Consider the following 24,152-nt stretch of genomic DNA (forward strand, 5'->3'; position numbering starts at 1 on the left):
CATATAACCTAGCTAACTAACCCACATATAAAAGTTAACTTAGCTAGCAAACGAACACACATAACCTAGCTAACTAACACACATTTAAACTAGCTAACTAACACACACATAACCTAGCTAACTAACACACACATTTAAACTAGCTAACTAACACACACATAACCTAGCTAACTTAGCCAGTTAACTAACACACACATAACCTAGTTAACTTAGCCAGTTAACTAACACACACATAACCTAGCTAACTTAGCCAGTTAACTAACACACACATAACCTAGCTAACTTAGCCAGTTAACTAACACACACATAACCTAGTTAACTTAGCCAGTTAACTAACACACACATAACCTAGTTAACTTAGCCAGTTAACTAACACACACATAACCTAGCTAACTTAGCCAGTTAACTAACACACACATAACCTAGCTAACTTAGCCAGTTAACTAACACACACACAACTTAGCTAACTTAGCTAGCTAACACACATCCTAAAGCTGGTTAACAACCCACAAAGAGGCCTCCTCTGATCCGGGGGTAAAATAAGCTGGAAAAGATCTCAATATCTTGATTACTAGTTTATTTTCAATCAAATACAGAAATATGAAAGCAGCAGAGTTTCTCTTAATCCTCCTCCAGCAGCAGCAGCAACAGCAGCAGCACAGCAGAGAATTTACACGAAGGACCAGGAGAGCTGCGTCCGCTGTGAAATTACCGTAATTGCTCTTATAATGCACAGTAAAATAAATCTCTTTGAGACTGCAAACGCTGAAGATACACTTTTATAAGGCTGATACCTAGTATTAAAGCAATGATTGTTACATTATTACAGTCTTACAGTCATTCTTAGAGTCTTAGATGCCTTCTGGAGAACTTTCATCAATGTCTTCTATGCAATAATATTACGTTATAATGTTTTTTTCTTCCAAAATTGATGGTTAAGCAGAGTAATACACACTGAAGTATTTTACTATATGTTGCTAATATTTGGAAGGAACTGAGGATAATAAGGTAATTAAGGTTACCACTACTACAAATGGTGTCACTTGCTTAATTCAAATATGCCTTCAATTAATATGCATTTAACTCAAATATGCCTGATTTAGATCTATAGTTCCCCAGGTGGGATGTAAGGGTTTTCAGTAATTAATGTTGATTTGAGCAGTAATTAATGAATAGTTATTATAAAGGAGACATAATTAGTGAGTAGTTCTCTGGGAGATATGTAAGTCTCAGTAATTATTGTGGAGTTAATAGTGAACTACTATAATCATTAGTTCAGTACTATCTACTGAGTAATTATTCAGTACTCCCTGGTAGTTAATAGAAAATATTTAGGTGTTAATGCAGCACTATTCATTAGTTACTGCTTAGTTCCTGCTTAGTTACCTATTAACTATGAAACAGTATTATAAAGTGTTACCGTAACCTGTTCCCTTGTATATGCTGCCACCTTCTGATGGGTTTGTGTATTGATGCAGTTTATACCCATAATGCTGTTCTACTGCTGTTTTGTTCTCTCTCACTCTCAATAAAGAAACCTGAACATGGTGACCCCGAAATTTGGACATTGCGGCATTACATGGCAAGTACGAGGAGAAAACTTGATAGAAACTTGTGTGTAATGCTTCTAGAAGGGGTATGTATGGACTGTCTATCGTATCTTCAAGCCAACTATCCAGCTGGATATCTCAGTATGAGTAAAGCATGGCACAGCAATACAAACCTCAGACGCAAGTCGACTGGAACTCCAGTGATGCTTATAGTCAATACCGGTTGTGGCGCAAAGAAGTTGAACGAATTGTTAATGGCCCCCTCCACGAGGAACATGATAAAGTTAAGCTAAATCATGTATTTATATGGGCTGGTGCACAAGTTGAACGGCTTGTTGAAGCCAAGCAAGCCGAAGACCCTGAATGTAAAGTTACCACGGTAGACGAGCTGTTAAACTGCCTTGATGGAATCCTCACACACTCGACACACTTTCGCGAGGCAAGAGAGGACTTTTACAATGCAAAATAGATCACTAGTGAGAATACTACCGCATTTTACAGTGGCATTCTTGAACTACACAAACAGGCTGACTTTCCCGAAGGCTCTGATTTCCTCATTGTGGATAAATTAATTCATGGCTGCACTAATGTCGAATGCAAACGAAAGCTAATGACTAAAGAAAAAACAGTCACAGTAAAAACGTGCTTGGACATGTTACGGCGATACGAGTCTGTGGATGCAACAATGCAACGTTTCACCGAAACACAGGTGCATGCAACATACTCTCACGATCCATCACGCAGATCCCAGCAGCGGGGAGGTAAGCCGAAAATGAAGCAGCCAGTGACTGATCCCCGTTATGCCCACCGTGAGTTCAAGCCTGTGACAGGTGACTCAAACAGGGAATGCAGATGGTGTGGTGGACAGACTCTTGCTCGTGATAAATGTCCAGCTCAAGATGTTAAATGCAATTTCTGCAAAAAAAATGGGTCACTTTGAAAAAGTGTGTAGGCTTAAAGAATCAGTAAAAAACCACTAACGCAGTTCAAGTAGCAGACACTGAACTGAGTGCAGAGTAAGATGCATGTGACTATGCCTATGACATAAGTACTATTCAACCCACAAATGCTCATGCACGTGAGGTAATGGCTGATGTCATTTTCCACACCACAGGCGACCATTGCCTACAAGGAAAGGTTGATACTGGAGCAATGACAACGTGTATGCCAACTTCACTCTTGCCTAAATTGAACATCACAAAGAACTCCCTACTTTCCGCCAATATCCGACTGCGTAGTGTTACTGGAGCAAGCATACCAGTCAGTGGCAAAATCAAAACAAAAGTCACATGCAATGGCATCACCCGCACAGTTGAAATTATCATTACAAACGTGTCAAATCCTCCAGGGGATCACCTGTCTCCTTTCCCAGGGGTAAGTGACGTTGCCATTTCTTTTGGAGAGACTCATAGTCTATGTCAGACTTCTCTGTAACATGCACAGCCTCAACATTAATGTTTCACTGAATGCACACACTGGATATTTGGACAAGTTTGAATTGCTTGCAAAACTCGAGCCCAAGTATAAGCTCTGTACTGCATATTTTCTGAAATGTTCAATGGTTCTGTCTGTTTATTTGATGGCGAGGCAGAGCTGCAATTGACACCAGGTGCCATACCTGTACAACTCCCCCCACGTGCGGTCCCGGTGAGCGTACTACCCAGGCTCAAGAATGAATTGGATCGCATGGAGGCAGAAGGAATCATACGCCCATGCCCAGAAACAACCAGCTGGGTTCACAATCTGGTGATAGTCGTCAAAAAGAATGGTGATATTCGGGTGTGCCTTGACCCCAAGAATTTAAACAAATGCTTAGTGCGCAACCTTCATTACACTGCTTCATGGGAAGATGCCCAAAACACTTTCAAGAATGGAAAATACTTCTCAACCCTGGATGCTAAAAGTGGCTACTGGACACAGAAGCTGAGCCCAGAAAGTCAGCCATTGACCGCATTCAACACCCCATTCGAGAAATACTGCTTTGTTCGCTTACCATTTGGCCTATCTGTATCATCAGAAATCTTCTGCGCTCAAATGGACAAAGCTCTGTCGGGAGTCCCAGGCACATTTCCTTGTGCAGATGATGTGAAAATCCAGGGTTCCACTGAAGAGCGTCATGACATCCACCTTCTTGAGACAGTGAGCCGAGCTAAGGTGGCTGGGATTAAATTCAACCCTGACAAGTGTCAGGTAAAAAAGACACATATTGAGTACTTCAGAAGAATAATTTCCCCAGACGGTGTGGAACCTTGGCCCAAAAAGGTAAAGGCCATCCTACAGCTCGGCGCTCCAGACAACAAACAGGAACTACAGAGTTTCCTGGGGTTAGTCAATTTCATGTCCAATTTCATCCCAAATCTGGCCCAGAAAACAGTCAGCATGCGTGGCCTCCTGAAAAAAGATGTTTGTTACACCTGGACTGCTGAAATGCAAACTGAGTTTGACAGTGTCAAAGCAGGGATCTCACAAGCAATGAAGCTTGCACATTTTGATCCTGTCAAGCAGGTGGTTATTGAGACAGATGCATCCCTAAAAGGGCTTGGGGCAGTGCTCCTACAAGATGGACACCCAGTGAAGTTCTTGAGCAAGTCACTGACCGCTACTGAGAGTGAGTATTCGAACATAGAAAGAGAACTCTTGGCAGTGCTTTTTGCATGTGAGAAGCTGCATGTATATGTGTTTGGAAGACGTGTTGACGTTCACACTGATCACAAACTACTGGAATCCATTTTCAGTAAGCCAATCAGCCTTGCTCCACCACGCCTGCAGAGAATGCTTTTGAGACTCCGCACTTACAACATTCATGTCAAATACGCTGGTGCCAAACACGTCCCTCTGGCTGACACATTGTCCAGGCTGGTCAAACCTGGCTCAGACCCGACAATTCCAGGCTTGGATGTCAACATCGCCCAGGTCCTCAGGATAAGGCATACACACCTGGCAATCTTGCAGGAGGAAACCAAGTGTGATCCTGTGCTCTCCAGGTTAGGTCAGCTGATCAGCAATGGGTGGCCTGATAGTATGCAAGAACTGCCAGTACATTACAATGTTATTGGTGTTTCCGTGACTAGCTCTCATGCACTGACGGCCTCATAATGAAGGGTAGTCGAGTAGTTGTCCCATCAACAATGAGGTCAGACATGCTACAGCGCTTACATGATGGCCACCAAGGCGTATCTGCCACACTCCAGCGAGCTCGACGTGCAGTTTACTGGCCAAAGATGCAGGATGACATCACTGATCTTGTCAATCGCTGCAATGAGTGCCAAATACATGGTGCAAAGAAACCCTGCCCACCAGAGAGGCAAATATCCACGACTAGACCCATGGAGGTTCTGGGTTGCGACCTTATGGACTTGGAAGGCCAGCCTATCCTGGTGTCCATCGATTATCTTTCTGGCTATGTCTTCATAGACCCACTACGAAGCAGCACCACCAGTGTTGTAACTGCCCGCCTGAATGAGAATTTCAGGTGATTCGGCCTACCAGAGAAAATCATATCTGACAATGGTCCGTGTTTTCGGTCAGAACAGTTTCAGAAGTTTTGTGAGCTGTTTGAGATTCACCACACCACCACCAGCCCTTACCACCATCAAAGCAATGGCAGAGTCGAACGTGCAATCCAAACTGTGCGTAACATTCTCAAGAAGTTTAATGCTCACATCACACTAGCCATCCTGGCCTATCTCGACACCCCAATCAGTGCAAACCTGCCTTCGCCAGCTGAGTTATTCCTCAGCAGACGCATAAACATTCGGCTTGGTCAGCCACTTGACTCCACTCACCTCACTGAGGAACAGAAGCTCAACCTCACAGACAAGAGAGCAGCCCATCTGAAACCTCAACATGCCCCACAGGTACACTACGCATCACGGCAGCCTATCTGGTACACCGAGGACTGCTCATCAGAGTGGAAAGCAGGCTACATAGACATTGCCGACAAACATCCAGACTCCTACTGGATCATCACACAAACGGGCAGTCGACTCAGGTTCAACCAACATGACCTCAAGGCTCGATATCCATTAAGGTCACGAGCAGCGGCACCCCATTATGCAGATCTCAGCGTCCCTGACAGTGGTGATGATGCCTCACCTGGCACCACTGATGGCGAGGTGACCAATAAGGTTGCCACCAAGTCTACTCCACATGCAGCAATGCCTGATAACCCTCCAGTCAACATCCCGGTCCCCTTGAAACCAGTGCCTCCATCACCCGTACTGAGGCGATCTGGTCGGGAGGCCAAGTCCACAAAAGACCCCAACTTTGTGTACACTGTGTACAAAGGCAGGTGCTGAGGACCTAGCCTACAGTAAGACATGTCCTGGGACCTCTGTCCTACAAGTCTATGGTTGTCATGTTATATATAAAAAAAAAAAAAAAAAGTTATTTGTTATATGCTCATATTTTGCAGTGTTGACATGTTGGAAGTGTTTGAAGAGCTCTAAAGTTCCACTTAAAAAGAGGCATGTTGTAATAGTTAGTAACCTGTTCCCTTGTATATGCTGCCACCTTCTGATGGGTTTGTGTATTGACGCAGTTTATACCCATAATGCTGTTCTACTGTTGTTTTGTTCTCTCTCACTCTCAATAAAGAAACCTGAACAGTTGCTAAGGTGTTGCAATGGTATCTGTGGTGGTTGTTATGGTGTTGCAAGGTGGTTGCTAAGGTGTTGCTATGGTATCCATGATGGTTGCTATGGTGTTGCTAAGTGGTTGCTAAGGTGTTGCTATGTTATTTGTGGTGGTTGCTATGGGGTTGCTAAGCAACGTGCGAAGTCATCACTCAGCTATGCACGCTAGGTTGCTCTGGCCGTGCGGGTGTCCAAACTTTTGACCAATAGCTGCTTTATCCAATAGCTCCTCCATACACTCACAACACTGGTGCTCTGGCTGGTGTGCCGGGGTGTCCAAACTTTTGACCTAATGCTGTTTTATCCCATAGCTGCTCCATACACGCACAGTACTGGAGTTCTAGCTGTCATCCTTCGATGGGCCCCATTCATTCCTATAGGGCAAATTCGTAGTACGTAACGTTCAGTTTCGCATATTTCCGGAAAGAAAGCTATTGTTCTATTGACCATCCAGATTTCGTCTTTGTATCTCAAAAATTGTGACGTACACGAGCGTGCAAAATTCTCCCCATTAATTTTCAATGGGCAAAAAACACACCCTTACGAAGTTTTTACGAAAAAGTCCGATTGGAAAGCTGTATACAAGCTCACCATTCCTGATATGGATTGCATACTGCAATCACACTAATTAATTGATATCGTTATTAAAAGTAGCCCATCAAGTCATCATAGTAAAAATAGTCGTTATTGTATTTTTCGCACTAAAAGATGCACTTAAAATCCTCTACTTTTCCCAAATATCGTCAATTTGCTGTATAATCTGATGCGCCTTACATATGAATTTTACCAGTCAGGTATTAAGGAGCAATTAAGCCACTTCACTGAAGTACAGCGTTATACAAGGAGTTTCAGTTTAGTTCTCCAGCAGTATTAGCATGAGTCGCTAACCACGCTAAGCGCTAGCTCTTTTGGCTTTTAGAGGTGAGTATATCGGCCTGTAATCTGCGTGTTTACGGTGTTAAAATAAGCTATGTGGGACGAACTGCTAGCTAATATCCCCCTGGCATACAGGAATACTCAGGGTTCCCCAGTGTATTGCTGTTGGGCAGCATTAGCTGCTAGCCGTGGCTGGCACTAGTGGTTAATTGCTAATGTTAATGCTACTGCACCCAGCCTTAGTGGAAATCTGAACATCTGAGCTTACTGTAAATAAAGGAAGCACTTTACTCACGCAAAAAAAAAAAAAAACAGTTTTAGGAGAGACATCTGTGTAGAGTAACATCCAGTACTCGTTTGACTTTAATATATATATATATTTATTTTTTAAAGACCTGCAGTTAAGTTTACTTAGCTTAGCTTTAGAAGGAAAACATGGCAACACCCCTGGTTCTTACTAGTGTAAGTTAACATTCAGTGTAATTACCCCCAGATTCATATTTCTTACTCTATAGAATATAATTATGAGTAGTGTCGTTGTCAGTGATTAAAGTACATTACCTATAAAGAAATCCTGTATTACTGAAGTATAAGGCACATTATGTGACACTAGTTAAAAATGATTATAAAATAAACCTATAAAGAACCATACAAAGATTACAAATAGTATAACATTGATTTCTGTTTATTGAAGTTTTTATTAGAATTAGCACTTTTCTTAGTAGGACATGTTCTTGCCAATGTTTGAATCAAATCAAATCAAATCAAATTTATTTGTATAGCGCTTTTTACAACTGGTGTTGGCACAAAGCAGCTTTACAGAAACATGATTACAGGACAAAGAATCAGGCAAAACATTAAACATAGACAATACATAATACAGAACCCCCAGTGAGCGCCGGAGGCAAGGAAAAACTCCCTCAGAGCTGCAGGAGGAGGAAGAAACCTTGGGAGGACCAAGACTCACATTAAAGGGGGGACCATCCTACCACTGGTCAAATGGCTTTTAAATTAATTTTAAAAAGTCTTTCATACATCCACATAGGTTTTATATATTCAGGTGTATAGCAGCTCCACTAATGGCTTATAGAGTAAGATGGATGATGAGCAGCTGATCTGTGGTGGGTGATGGAGAAGAGCTGACTTCAGAAACTTCCAGTCTGGCCAGACAGAGGACATGAGAGCCTGAGGGTCCAACATCCCTCGGTATCGGGTCAGACAGGTGGGCAGTCAGTAACTCGGAGGAAGGCAGAGAGATGGAATTAGTTTTGACTGGATTTATGTAAAACAGAGAATATAAAACATTATCAGAGTGTGGCAAATGACTCCGGCAGATCTAAATAAAACAGCCTAACTAAAGGCAGAGAGCCAGAAGGTAACATAGACATGGAGGCTCCCTGAAACACTGGCATCCACCCACTCCACCGTCCACAAACCTGAGTGACCGTGTGCAGTGGGAGAACAACAGCACCAGCATCTCAGTTTACCACAATTTCCTCTGTCCATGAACCCCTGAATCTGCAGCCTTATCTAAAGGGAAAAACATTAATTACCAAAAGCTAAACTAAACAAGTAAGTTTTCAGTCTAGACTTAAAGATTGAGACTGTGTCTGAGTCCCGAACATATTCGGGGAGATTATTCCAGAGTTGAGGCGCTTTATAAGAGAAAGCTCTTCCTCCTGCAGAGCTCCTCTGAATTTTAGGAACTACTAATAAACCAGCACCCTGAGATCTAAGTAATCGCGGTGGTTCATAACAGGAGATGAGGTCTTGTAAATACTCAGGAGCGAGCCCGTGTAGGGCTTTATACGTTAACAGGAGAATTTTATAGTCTATGCGGAATTTGACTGGAAGCCAGTGCAGTGCTGATAGTACTGGACTAATATGGTCAAATTTTCTAGTTTTAGTGGGGACCCTGGCTGCAGCATTTTGAACTAGCTGAAGTTTATTTAAGTTACTGCCGGTACATCCAGACAGTAGCGCATTACAATAATCTAGCCTTGAGGTAATAAAGGCATGTACTAATTTTTCTGCGTCATGCAGTGATAGGGCATTTCTTAGTTTGGCAATATTACGGAGGTGTAGAAAAGCTGTTCTAGTTACATTAGATATGTGTTTATCGAATGCTAGATCTGAATCTATGATAACTCCAAGGTTTTTAGCTGCTGAACCAGGGGTGGCTGAGAAGTCAGCCAGATTTAGCATTAAGTCTGATAATTTATTTCTAGCAGCTTTGGGGCCTAATAGGAGAACTTCTGTTTTATCACTATTTAATAGGAGGAAGTTACGCAACATCCATGATTTTACATCTTCTACACAATCCTCGATTTTCTTTAATCTCACTCTGTCATCAGGTTTGGCTGATATGAAGAGCTGCGTGTCATCCGCATAACAATGAAAATTCACATCATGTTTTCTAATAACTTTGCCCAGTGGGAGCATATATAATGTAAATAATAACGGTCCTAATATAGAGCCTTGTGGAATTCCATATCTTACCTTGGTATAACTGGAAGACATATCATTTAACCTCACAAACTGATAGCGATCGGTTAAGTACGATTTAAACCATGCTAACGCAGTTCCGGTTACACCGACCATGTTCTCTAGTCTTTCTAAAAGGATAGTATGATCTATTGTATCAAAGGCTGCGCTCAGATCGAGAAGTACCAGTAGGGAAACACAGCCTTGGTCGGCGGCTATAAGTAGATCGTTTGTTATTTTAACTAAAGCTGTCTCAGTGCTATGATAAGGCCTAAATCCAGATTGAAATTTTTCATAGATCTGGTTTCTTTGCAGGTAAGAGCAAAGTTGTTGGGCTACAGCTTTTTCTAAAATCTTAGAAATAAAGGGTAAGTTTGAAATAGGTCTATAGTTAGACAGTACACTAGGATCAAGATTTGGTTTCTTGATCAGAGGTTTAATTACAGCTGTTTTAAAGGCTTTGAGTACATGGCCTAGGGTGAGTGATGAGTTTACTATCATTAACAGATTTTTGAAGAATCTACTGGAGGACTAAACCCAGTAGAATGATCATGCTGTATTTCCCACCAGCACTGAACTATTTTTCAGGTACATCTGTGCAGACTGACCAGCTCACGAGGTAATATCATAATATACTCAGATTTTGTAACAGATATTAAAAACAATAACAGGCTAACAGGATTTTCTTAAATCCATTTGGAAAAATATTTCCTTTGGCTTTTTGCTATTTTTAATTGTCTATAAGCAGGATATTGGCACACTGGCCCTCCAGACTGAAATTAGTGACCCCTGGTACACACAATGATTTGACACTATGTACTTTGACAGTCAAGATACTCAAGATAGCTTTATTGAGGATTAACGACAAATGTGACAAAACAGATTTTGTTCTGGTCCTAAAAGCAAATAATAACAAATAAGCATAATTATCTCTTAAATATTGGTGTTTAGGCATGTTATACTTTTTAGCCCATGTCAGCTTACACTATATGATTGAATGGGTCAGAGGGAAAACAGGGCTAATGTAGTTCCAGAGATCAAACTCAGAAACTCTGATGAGTCTTGTAAGGTAAGAGAGTAGCATCTGTTATGATAAAAACAATTAAAACAGTGTCCTTCAAAATACTGTTTCTACAATTCACAATCCTCTGGAATGCCCTCAGTTAAAACTGGGGTGCTTGAACTCTATTTTCTTTCCACAGGCAGACTCTTTCAAATGTGTTTCTTGGCCAGTGGTTTTGTTAGAGCGAGGGGAGCACGTCTTTGATTGGTAATATACAAGCGGCTAATTAGCTTAAGAACGTGATATAAGTGATCTACTTTTTTTTTTTAGGGTAGGATCCAGACTTGGCCTAAACGTCTGCTCAGATTTCTCAGGTGCCGCTCTGTCTGCCAGAGGCAACTAAACACACGTTCAGCCTGGATATCCTCCCCTCTCCCCTGCCGCCATTTTGTGATTCTTAATAGATTACAATTACAGATAGGAGTCTCTGGCCGAGTGCAGGCGTCCCTCTCGCTGAATGGGCTTTTATATATAAGCACGCTTTTCTTTTTTACTGCAGAGCTGTGCAAACGGTGAGCGTTTTGATGGAGGGCATTAAACTCAATTACACAGGCAGACTCCTAAGGCCTCCTCTGGGGCTCTGCCTGCAGCTCCCTGTCTCTCTCATAAAGCTTATTTATCCAGCTTATTTAGCATTATACCCTGCTGCCCACATATTTCCACTCGTACTGGCTTTGTGTTGGACTTGAAGCAGTTTAATGAAGCCATAGGCTCTTCACCGCCAGTAAGACACATGGATCCCATGTACAATGAATTAGACTTGGCTAATATCTGTCTATTAGGAACAGGGTTCAGGTATATATCTTAGGGTGTGGTCTCAGGCTGACCAATCCCTTTTCTTTATGCATGCCCAGCAACATCATCCGTTATTTGAGGTGTGTGAACAATTCATAAAGAGTTGTTTAGAAGCAGACTCACAGTCAGAGCTAGCCAATCCAAAGTCATTTTATAAATAAGCTTCTTTCTGTTAGTGAATGAAAGTGCACAACTGTTAGACGCCTTCCATATTTCTGAGGATCACTTACAAACAAAACGGTTTTGAACTGATTGTGGGATCCAATGAAAAAATGCTAAAAAAAAAAAAGGTCTAGAACTGAAAATGTGTGTGTGTGTGGCTAGGCTGCATTCCTAGGAGGGGGCTCCTGTGTTTAAATGGGATCAGGGTTTTCCTCTTGTGGTTTTTGGCAAGCTCTGAGAGATTCCTGCATGTCTATCAGGGCACCAGAGACGAGGCTGAAGTGCCAGACAGCCTGGGCTCAAACCCGAAAGGCAGGGCATTGTGGAGATGAGCCACATCAGAGACTCGACTACTAATTGAGCAGTCTTATTTTTACAGAGATGAGAAGCAGCCTGGGTTGTTTTTGAATTAAGAAGCTTCCATAATCACTGCCAGGATAATGCCAGGATGAACCAGGTCCAGCGCTTCACTCAGAATGTACCTTGACGTTGGAGAATCAGAAATGGTTCTTTGAACTGTTAGGGGTTTAAAAAGGACTGTTCTTTTTATGAATTAGCATTGAATTGTCTGCCACAAAAGGTAAAACTTTGTTCCTCTTCTTGTAAAACAAGGTTTTGCATGACACTGATATTATGCTAAACGTCTCAGATCTGCTTGTTCAGTTATGGCCATGCCTTGCTGTCTAAAGAGCACTTAAAGTGAACCTGTTCCTGACACTTTTCTTTTTCTTTTAAGTGTTTTACTGACAAAAAAGTAATCTACAGAAAATATCTGAATTAAAAAAGTAATCAAGATAAACTATTATATTATTTTGCGCCCTCTCTAATTCCTTTTTACTCATCTCCCTAACTGCGTTTCTTCTTGAAATATTTAAACCCACAAAGCAGATGTGAGTAGCAAGGAGTCCTCTGATTGCTGTTTGGCATCATTACCGAAGGGCTGCTGGGCCTGTAAAACTGAAGGCCAGCTCAAGCAGGGAACCCATAGTTCTTATTATATCGTTACCCTGCTGAATGCTGCAGATATGAGACGAGTGTTTAACTTTAAACTCCATAGTCTGGTCGGCCTGGCCTGTGCTGTGAAGAAGGCAGCACAGTGTGGCAAGGCTGTTTACACAGGAATGATAAATGGTGTAATTAGTGAAGGAAAGAGTGTCTTTGACACTATGGATTTTTTTCACATTAGCATGTGTAAGTGTGTGAATAACTACAATTCTGCTATCTACCAGAAAATACTGAAGGAGAATGTTTGTCCATCAATACTTGACCTAAAGCTCAGGCGTACTTGGGTTCGGCAGCAGTACAATCATCTAAAGCACACCAGCATGCCCACCTCTGAATGAAAAAATGAAGGTTTTGGAGTGGCCTATTCAAAGTCTGATTGAGATGCTGTGGCTTGATCTTAAACAGGCGGTTCATACTCATTTCTTCAGGTGGCTGAATTAAAACAATTCTGTAAAGAAGAGTGGATAAAAATAACTTCATAGAGATGTGAAAGACTCATTGCCAATTATCGATAAAGCTTGAGTGCAGTTGCTGCCAAGAGTGGAACAACCAAGTTACTAGGTTTATGGGCAAGTAATTTAGGGCCAGGTTTGTTTGAATGGATTTTTGTTCCTGTAATAAATGGTATTATCATTCAAATTCATATCTTTGTCTGATATTAAAATTGTGTTAATGTGAAGAAAAAGCATGATAAAAACAAATACTTGTTCACAGCATTGCATATAATTACAACTAAAGATATAACTGAAGACAATGGAAATATTATAGATAGACATAAATAGGTAGCTTACAGTTTTTCTCTGTTGCTTTGGAGCATTTTTCACATCAGTTTCTCAAAATCAGTTATTGAATTTGCACATCGTCATTTGTGCTCATCACAGAGGCAATTTCTCATTTATTTTATACAAACAGCTAATTATTTTGTACAACTGTCTGCTGTTGTACACACTATCAATTGCTTCTGTCATGCAGATCAAAATATATTGTGCATTATTATGCTGAACTGGCTTACCCACCAGGACAGCTCACCATTAGTTCACTAGGAACATATTTACATTCAATTCAGTTAAACTAGTTATCAGAGCAGATTTTATACATTTCTGTTAGAATTTTTCTGGAAAATATCTTCTGAATTGATGAGTAACTAAAATGCTCCTATTTGCTCAGTGGAGCTGAAAACTTGATAATGGATGTAGAAACAAGCAGGTGGTCATAATATTATGATTGATCGTGTATAATGGTATACAGTACAGTGCGCGATCTGTGATCTGACCATTGCTGTGATTTTAGAAATAAACATCTAATATGAATTCATAACAGTACCGTGTTCAGAATAATAATGAATGAAATTCATAAAAGTCATTTTGTAAATTCTGGAATGTAACGTAATAAAACTGGAATAAAGCAAAAGTATACACGAGGATAAAGATGGCTTTAATCTGATGAAACACTATGTACTGAGCAGTCTTGTCTGTCTTTTCTGTGGTAAAACGACATGATCTGTCTATAAATTACTGTATAAACAATGAAATCAAGGTGAATTCTGTCCAATTTCTTGTAGTCAGGTTCTCATAAACAGTAATGTGTAATTTTGTACTGCTGAAACTGATTTATGATTCACAAGAAAAAGTGCAGAATTTTTTGATAATTCTCACTCAGATATCAAAACTTTTATTTTGTAAAGCCCTTATAGAGTAAACTAAAAGACGATCACATGACTAATCATTTTATCATCTGACTTTATCATCTGACTTGTTTATAATTGATGACTAAAGAACTGTTTATTCTGATGACACATTCACTGATATAAATATCTACCTTTGGGGAATGGATAAAGGATTTAGAGTGCAGTACAAGCATTTGCTGCTCATCCATTATGTTGTGCTGTTTGTACAAACTGTTTTGAGAAATGCTCACAGTGTGGTGCAAATATTAATTCTTATTTGAGAAATGCTTCAAAACGACTGATAAAAACTGTAAATGGAAGAAAATAAAATGCTATAGAGTGATCAGTATAGCCCTCAGCCAACATAGAGTTAGGAGCTCCCATGCAAGTGTAACCCGTATGTCAGTTTTAATACAGTGTGAGAAGCAATGCACTGAAATTAAGAGCCTGGCCCTTTAAGAGAAGGCTGTTTCTGCCGTATTTTGTTAAGTATTGGTCGCCATAGTAACTTGCGCCATTTACGATGGCATGCGCTCATTATAATGTATAGCGTGAGAGCAGAGAGTCTCAGAATACGACTTTGTGCTGCAGAAGCTGGTCGCTAAAAGTTGAGCTGTTACTTTGAAAAAGTAATTAGTTATAGTTACTCGTTACTTCTCCAAAAAAGTAACTGAGTTACTAACGGAGTTACTCCACTATAAAAGTAATTAGTTACCAGTAAAAGTAACTATCGCGTTACTTTTTATTATTCGCCCGTCAAAAAAAGGAAATCAATTATGCATTTACTATTATTATTAGAAAAATAACAAAAAATAACAAACGAAAATAAACCCAAAATGTTGACAAAAATATAATCTAACGAATTTCAAAAAAATAAAACGAAATTCTCCACACAACCAAAGAAAATTACTAAAACTTGTAATACTGAAAAAAGCGGAAAAACGCGTCTGGGGATGAAATTTAACAAACCAAGCCACACTCAAAAGAAATATGTATATATAAAACAAAATAATGGACAAAAACAACAATTTAATGCCCGTTAAAATGGTATTAATATAACAGCTTCACCAAAAGAGAATAGAGCTTAGATCGTGCCCAAAAAATCCGACCCAGCCGGAGCCCGTGCACATTCTGCCCAAGCCCGAACCATAAACTGTCATTATGAGCCCGACCCGATCCGCCCCATAAACTGTCTGTTTTCGGGCTGATTGAATGAGCGAAATATAATCAGAATTATGTTAATTAACACTGTAACATAGAAGCATAGAACTATTATTTAATTTAAATGATTTTTAAGAACAGCTACACACAATGCTGCAAGTCAAACGCGGAGGCGTTCACGTGCGCCCAGAGCTACGTGATTACAGTTTTCATTTTTATTATAGCTTAATTTTATTTTGTTTTTATTTTTTCTGTTCATTTTAGGGTGGGCTTGCTAGCGCGAGCGCTTTACACAAGAACTAACGGACCACGAGTGCCGCGCGCTCGGCACAACAACTCCCGCTGTACAACTCCGCTGTACAACAGCGCTTATAAATAAATTAAACACAAAAATGAGGGTATTCTATCAGTAATTTCAGTTCGTTTTAGTTAGTTTTATAAACACAAAATACAGTTCGAGATAGTTATGTTTTTCCTTTTAATTACCGTTTTTATTAGATTCAGTTAACACAAATGTTTTTCACTTTCAGTTTTCGCTATTTCGTTCGCTTTAGTGAACAATAATAATTGGTTACTTAGCAACATTGTGATTATCACACCAGAGCTTTATATAAAATAAAAATAGGAGCCTGATTTCGGGTCGGTCCTCAGGTCAGGTGGGATTCGGGCAGAGAATCTAAGCTCTAAAATAGAAAGCAGCAGCACCACAAAAACCGGAGCAGCTAAAAAGAGCTTAACGTCCTTAATTCGGAACTTTGGTTGTCCACGGCAATCACTGAATTGATTAGAGCACGCAAATCGTCACAATTGTGCCTCACTTCACCACGCCAAACCACAGGCACAGCGGCCAGAAGCTCAAGTTCACCGGACAGAGGAGGGGTTAACCAGGGCAAAGCGAAATAAAATAAAAAAGTTCATAGAGCTGCTAAAGTAACGTGCAGTAACGGGGTGTCGGAAATGGTAACGGCGTTATAGTTACAGTCATAGTAATTAGTTAGATTACTCGTTACTGAAAAAAAGTAACGGCGTTGGTAACGCCGTTAGTTTTAACGCCGTTACTCCCAACACTGATTAGCAGCTACATATCTTCTTGCTGTACTGAAGCCCTCCATTTGCCTCTCGTACATGCTTAACTTCTCTTATTGTGATAGGCTGTGGACTGCACTGAGGAACAGGTGCAGGAGAACTGAACCGTACAAGTGCTGGACTTCAACACTGTGTCAGAGTGAGGGAGTTTGGCTATTCTTACTGGACTGCAGGTGGGGCCAAAGATCTCAGAACAGTTTTTTTTATGGGTACCCATAGTTTTTTTGTGCGCTTATTTTTTTCCTTGGAGAGACAATTTTTTTTCTCTTCTTCTTCTCTAAACTAAATGGACAAGCTCCATAAATACTAGAATACATACACACTAAATGACTGAAACATTGCTAATATGATTTTGACACTGAGTACACTGTCATCTTAAAAAGAGTAGGTCACAAAGTTACCTGATGTGCAAAGAGCATTTGATACTCTTGACAGTGTAGTAAACATACAGCATCTAGATGGCACGTTGGCAGACGGGAGAGTATTACTCCACTTCTTTTGGATAAAGAGCAGTCTCATGATGCATCGGGTCCCTGTTGGCAGGTAGTTCAGCTAGATGAGTATAGCCCCACTACTGTTACAGAAGAGCCCCCACCTGATGTTACTAATGCTAAAGCTCTAGTACGAGTAATTGATGACATGACCATTAGCTTTAAAGACCAGTTAGATGAGCTGGCTAAAATCTACAATGTCAGTCCAGTAGATTTAAATCGCCATGCTTTAGGTCAGCTTAGTGGGAGCAGTCAACAAAACCCAGTTACTTCTAAACCAGCCTGTAAGGGTGAAGAATCCCCTACCTCAGTAACTTTCGGGGCTATGGACACTACAGAGATGGATGCAAGTACTGCTCAAGCGAACACCTCAAGCACATCCACAGCTTTCCCTGTTCCTACAGATGTGCAGCGTTTAGTAGTAGAGCATGTTGTCAAGCTTGGTCCAGAAGTGCGAGCTCCAATGCCTCAGAAATTAAGGGTATTCTCTGGCACCCTGCCCAAACCCCCTAACGAGGTAGCCTTTAACATATGGCGATTACATACTAAACAAGTCTTGAGTGATGCCAGTCTTTCTGAAAGTCAACAACGTCAAATAATACTGGACAGTCTGCTCTCCCCTGCACTGAATGTAGCATTGTGCATTGGCGGAAATGCAGCCCCTAGAGCCTACCTTCAAAAGTTGGAGAATGTCTATGGGAGTGTTACAGGAGGGGAGGAGTTATATATTCAGTTTTTAGAGACACATCAAAACCAGGGAGAAAAGGCATCTGACTATCTACGCAGACTTCATTACCTTCTACAAGATGTTGTAGAGCGTGAGGGTCTTGCAGGTGGAAATGCTGATGAGCAGCTATTGAAGCAGTTTATAAGGGGTTGCTGGGATGATGTGCTGATCACTACACTGCATTTAAAAGAGCCATTGGCCAACTCTGCTAAGAAATGTATGAGCTTTTCAGAACTTTTTCTAACGATGCAAACTCATGAACAGGACAGTCTCCTAAAAGAAGCCAGGAGGAAGCGACACCTAAATTCCAGTAGCACTAAAGTTCATACTCAGACACACATGACTTCTGACGGAAGGACTGCCGCTAATTCTCATACTCAAGAGAAGCTGGAGAAGAGAATCAAACAGTTAGAGGCTGAGGTGGCTAAGACCAAGCTCACCCAGAAAACTCAAAAGTTGAGAAATATGTCCTTTGATCCTCAGGTAGCTTCTAACAATGTAACACTGTCAAACCCTCCAAAACCGGTGGAAAAGGATGGTGGAAAGGAAAGGATTCCCACCTTCTACAGCATTGCCCCAATGCAGTCAATGCTATCTTGGTACAACAGAAGCTGTGCAAGAGACATCAGGAAAGGCAGCTACTGCAGCAAGCAGCTCGGACCTCAAGTTCAGCTTTAAACTAGAGGGAGCTCCTGTTGTGGAACAGGCAGGAGCTCATGAAAAAAGTTCCACAAGTTCAAGGTCCTGTATGTCCAAAGTTCAATGCACTAAGTATTTTTTTGTAGCCAACGAAATGCCTAGTGGGTTAGTTGGGGACTCACCATGAAAGCACCGCATGGCTTGATGGGGTTCAGTGTAGCTGTCTGATAGACACTGGATCAGTGGCGTGCACAGACATTTTGGGGGGCAAGTGCTCAGGGGGGAAAAAGGGCACTTTTTAGCGCACGTGGAACACTTCATTATAAAGAAAATTACACACACATGTTAAATGAAATTTAACTTTTATTTGTAACATTCTCTAAACGTGAGTTGTCAATGGAAAAATGTCACACGACCAACTGATAAAATAAATAGTACTTTGGTGCTGTATGAGACATATTACTGCACAACAAACTGATTTCAGGTTGGGTTTAGAGGGCAAACGGTACGATTTTACTTGATGTGTATGTTACCTGGCTGGTGGGACACGGGAGAAAAATCCTATCTGTTGCCGTGCGTGCTGTGCTGAAGACTTGTTGAACTGGGGTGGGTTTCCCGAAAACGATCAACCTTAGCGAATAACGAACGAACTAACGAATGACGTGAGTAAGGAATGAGCCAGTTCTGCGAGTGTTTCCCAAAGAGCTTCGCAAAGCGAAAATTAACGAAAGGGGTTAAAGAACGTCTTTTTTTCTTGACTCCTCCCCCAAAACAGCGCACTCAATCGATCCACAAATATCGATTCAACACTGCCAATATGCCAATATTCACTATTACACCCTAAAAACTTAGAAATGTGTTGTAATCATCAACATTATACATAATCTGATATTTAAATTACAATAGGATGTACTTTGGCATTAATAAAATACTCCTAAAGACACATATGACTAAATAAATACTCGAAAATCTAATCTATTTTAAAACATTAAACTTTTTTTTACTTTTTTAAAATTATTATTGTTAATATATATTATTATATTAACAGATATTATACTAATATTACTAATAGTAATATTGATAGTAATGTGAATTTATCATTATTATAATTATTAATAATATAAAAATAATATAATAATACATATTTTATATACATACATATATATATATATTTTTTTTACATTTTTTAATATGTTTTATACTTCATACACTCTGTGACGCTCCAGCTCATCCTAAATCTCCATCTTAGTTGGGTTTAGGTCAGGGGATTGTGAAGGCTATGTACCTTTTTGTTTACTAGATAATTCCATATGCGTCAATTAATAGTTTTAATGGTTTTAATAAAATCGACAATGTAAAAAAATTTAATAAAAAGATCAATGAGATGCAACTTTTGACTGGTACTTATATATTTGCGAGCTGACACACCCCAGGGTTTGCCCAGACGAACGGCCACAATGTTGGTTAGAAGCACCTGATTAAGGAATAATGTTAAATATTACCTGCACTTTCACCGATACCCTTTACAATATGTGTAGGTGTGATTAAAGACACCGCAGGCGTCCCCTGCACCGGACATACAGTACCAGGGATTTTCCCAATAGCATGGGAATATATAGTGTTGTGCTGTAATTCCCGGGCTGGTGGGAATTGTATATAAGTGTGTTTATGGCACAGTAACAGCCTAATTACAGAATCCACGGACTTGGTGACTTTGCTTAGACCGTGAGCATAATCTGCAGGAATTGACTGATTCATTGCAGCATTAATGTAATATAATATAATATAATATAATATAATGATATTAATAATTATATAATTTATTATAATTAATAGTAATATAATATAATTGCTTCAACCACGGAAATTATAATTTTTCTCCCTCAAAATTGGCGGTCCCTGGTGTTTAAGGTGCTGAACTGCAAGTCGAGATCCCCTAAAGAAGCTCTTTAAGAATAACGATTGGGTAAGGGCACTCGTTAATCTGCGAGCGAGTTTACGTAGTACTTTAGTTAAGCACGGGTTTGGGAAACACTCTTTAATTAACGATTAATCTTAAGTACGAGTTAACAAAGTTCTTTGCGTTACGAAGCTTTCGGGAAACCCACCCCTGAACTGCTGCTGCAGCGCATCTAGTGTGCCTTGCTAGCAAGGACGTAAGAGCAGGTTTGATATTGGGGGTGACACATCTATAATGTAATATAATATAATATAATGTAATCTGCTTATTTGAATAAGCCCATTTTATAGTCTCTTAAAACAACATTTGTGGAATTACCTTTATAATAAACCATTCTTTTTGTACTTCTGTTTATTATTAGTTACATCCAAGTAAAGGTCACTTTACAACCTAAACATGTTACTCCACTTTACATTTACTGTTGATAAAAAAAATGCTTGCAATGTCTGAACTATATATAAATATATGAAATAAAAACTGATAAGGTATCACCTAATGTTTAAAAGAATATAACATATATTATGTATATTATGTTTTGGCATGTCAATTCTGTTGTATATTTGTATATTTACATTAACGCCACCTTTTTTCGACTAAAAGTACTTATGATGGTGGTCTTTTACGTAAAAGAATGTAACCTTATGTTTCATAGAGATTTTTGGTAGAAGTTAATATAAACTTTAGATGACCCAAACCCTCCTAGTCTGTAAGTTTCTTGAGCTTTTACTAAAGGACCAGATATATTCCATCACTAAATTTAAGGGGCTAAGGGATTTTAACAGGTAAACTCAATAAATGAGAGTTTATTAGCTGATGGATGGGTTAAGAAACTGCTTTAAACTACCTACATGAAGTATTGTACTAAATTCTGTCTTTTCACTACATCCAGCTTCTAGCTAACTAGTTAAGCTAGCTTAAATAATTTTCCTTCATTATAATTTACAGTAATCCTAGTCACAATGACTATCACAAGCTCACAGATGGTTTGATCTGTGGGTTTTGGGTCAATTATTTTTAACCAGCTATCAGAAATTATCTCTACACAGTGTACATGGTAAGCTCCGTTACCTTTTAGAAAAATCGATGTATATCCAGATCAGTTTTAATGTCAGCTCGCTGCACCCCGCTGCTAAATCTAAAAAAGAAAACTTTACAAATCCTCCACAGTGAAGGGGGGCTTCCCCACTCTTCTCCGCTCTGTGAGTGAGCTGATTGGCTGTTTCTATTAGGAGGCGGGAATTTCTTCCTGAACTGGCTTCGTGCGGGGTCACGTGACACAGGAAGAGAGCGGTGTCGTGTGTGTGAGCTGATTTCAGGGCATTCTGTTTTCACTCGTTTTTAATCGCACAGATTTTCAAAAGATCATTTCAACGCGGCTTCAGTAAAATCTTAATAATAATAATATTTAAACAAACAAACAAACAAAAAAATGAAGTTTCAAAAGGGCACTTTGGTTAATAAAGGGCAGAGCTGATGTCTATGTGTGCACGCCTATGCACTGGATCACCAGTGTGAAGGGTGTGATTGGAGATAACAACACCTTCAGTCCATTATAGCCCAGTCTTTCTACTTGGAACATCTTTCACACAGAGATCTGTGCTCCATTGGAGACTTACTTCAGATAGAAGGAGCAGCAGGTCAAATAGTGCCCTATTTAGGCTACATAGAAGTCGACATTCGCTTTCCTAAAAATGTCTGTAGCACTGGTCAAACATTTAATATCCTGGCACTAGTCAGTGCTGACCAGTCATACAACGAAATAGTGCCATTGCTAGTTGGTACAAATGTCCTTCGACAACTCATCTCTGACTGCAAAAAGAAGGGTGGCTCACAGTTTTTTTAATTCTTTGCCACTGCATGCTAATTGGGCAGCGGTATACTCTGAATGCTGTATGCAGCCACAATCCCAACCTTTGAGGGCTAATTCACTACGCATGAAGCTGAGTAGCAAGACCCCAGTGCGAGTAAAGAGAAATCAAGTATGCGTGCTTAAAGGGATCTGTCGTGGAAAATGCAGTGGACAAACATTTAAAGCAGTTATAGAAGAGCCACAAGACTGCCATGTACATGGAGGGCTGCTCGTCCATCACCAGATTGTGGAATTGAAGCCAGAATCCCACAGCAAGTTTAAAATTACTGTGAGGAACACCTCCTGTCGTGACATCATTCTTCCCCCCAAAGTGTGTCATTGCAGAATGTTCGCCCATTGATTAGGCTGTGCCTTTGTCCCTTACCACGTCCGACAGCCCTGACTCCATTTCCAAGCATGTAGCTTATTCCTTCCTTGGCTTTCCTGCAAAGCAAACTTGCTCCACCTCTGACACTGATCTGCAGCTTGACTTTGGTTCTAGCCCTATTGCTCCAGAGTATAAAGAGCATATTTTAGAACGAATCAAGAAAGAAGTGTCTCATGCCTTCTCCAAACATGACCTTGACATTGGAAGTGTGTCTGGCGTCACTCATCGTATCGAGTTGGAACCCCATGTCCCATTTAAGGAGCGAACGCGACGGGTCTGTCCTGCTGATTTTGAGGACTTAAGGCGTCACTTGAAAGAGTTGCTGGTTTGTGGCATCATAGAAGAATCTAACAGCCCCTATGCATCAGCCATAGTCCTTGTCCGTAAGAAGAATGATGATCTTAGAATGGTTGTGGGCTATCGCAAGCTAAACAATCTAACTAAAAAAGATGCCTATCCCTTACCTCGCCTCGAAGAGACCTTTTGCCTTCTTGCAGGATCAAAATGGTTCACTGTTCTCGATCTCAAAAGTTGTTATTACCAGCTGGAGGTAGAGCAAACTGACCGCCCCAAAACTGCGTTCACTACTCCCTTTGGAAACTGGCAGTTACGCAGGCTTCCACAAGGCCTGACCAACTCCCCAGCCACCTTTCAGAGAATGATGGAGAAAGTAACTTCAGGACTGAATCTCCAAGAAGTTATTGCATTTCTGGGTGATTTAATTATATTCTCAGACACTCTAGAAGAAGACGAAGAAATATTGATGCGAGTGCTAAAAAGAATTGCAGACTTTGGACTAAAGTTGTCTCCAGCTAAATGTAAATTTTTCCAGACTTCAGTAAAATACTTTGGGCATGTCATCTCTGCTGAAGGAATCCAGCCTGATCCAGACAAGGTCTTGGCCGTCACAAATTGGCCTGTTCCAGTTCCACTGTTAAAGCTCACCTTCCGCGAAAATCCGATTTTTCTTGTTTTTTGTGGAATACAGTAGGTCTCTCCGAGTTGAATGTGTACACCTGCACATTAAACTGTTTTGCAGCCCCCATTGTCTGCAGGAGCTAAGCAAAGAAATCCCCCCTCCCCCCCTCCGAAAAACGGGTGAATTTTGAATTATCTTTCTGCCTACGTAGGCAGAAACTCACAGACCAGCCCACCTTGGCTCGAGAAACTCCCAGAGGCGGAGCTGAAGCGACGCAAAATCACCGCTCATCAGTTAGGAGGTGGGAGGCAGTGAGCGGCAGAGCGGTGGAGGGGCGTCGCAGTGCTCCTAGCCAATCAGAGGAGAGATATTTGCATGCTGTTTGCATGTATGAATATTCATGAGCAAAGCTGGAATCCGGTCATTTTGGACACACCCCTAAAACAGTCCATTAAAAAAGAGCTATACAGAGACACCTGAGCACTTTTTTTTTTACAAAAACGGCTCACATGTCATTCATTCATACTAGAGACCACAACTAGACATTTTAAAATGAAAGAAAAAAGGTAAGGTAATTTCTGGGTTTCTCGGGGTGTTATAGAAGATTTGTCTGTGACTATGCCAAGATCGTTAGGCCTTTAAATGATCTCTTAAAAGGAGAGTTTTCAACAAGAAGAAAAGGTTCAAAATATGGGAA

General features: G+C 40.4%; 1 protein-coding gene across 5 annotated transcripts in view; it reads left to right on the forward strand.

The window, feature by feature from the left end:
• Positions 1 to 24,152, forward strand: part of LOC103039171 (phosphatidylcholine transfer protein) — a 133,320-nt gene that overhangs the window by 53,553 nt on the left and 55,615 nt on the right. Inside the window, exon 7 of one of the 5 annotated variants that reach the window (XR_007438389.1) lies at positions 8,436 to 8,523. The exons of 3 other annotated variants lie outside the window; for them this stretch is intronic. The gene's annotated coding sequence lies outside the window, so the exon portion shown is untranslated. Of the gene's footprint in view, positions 1 to 8,282; positions 8,357 to 8,435; positions 8,524 to 24,152 lie in introns of those variants that run through there. One more of the 5 variants, XR_007438388.1, reaches the window with a different exon arrangement.

The sequence above is a fragment of the Astyanax mexicanus genome, chromosome 3, assembly GCF_023375975.1.
Source record: "Astyanax mexicanus isolate ESR-SI-001 chromosome 3, AstMex3_surface, whole genome shotgun sequence".
NCBI classification, from domain to species: domain Eukaryota; kingdom Metazoa; phylum Chordata; class Actinopteri; order Characiformes; family Acestrorhamphidae; genus Astyanax; species Astyanax mexicanus.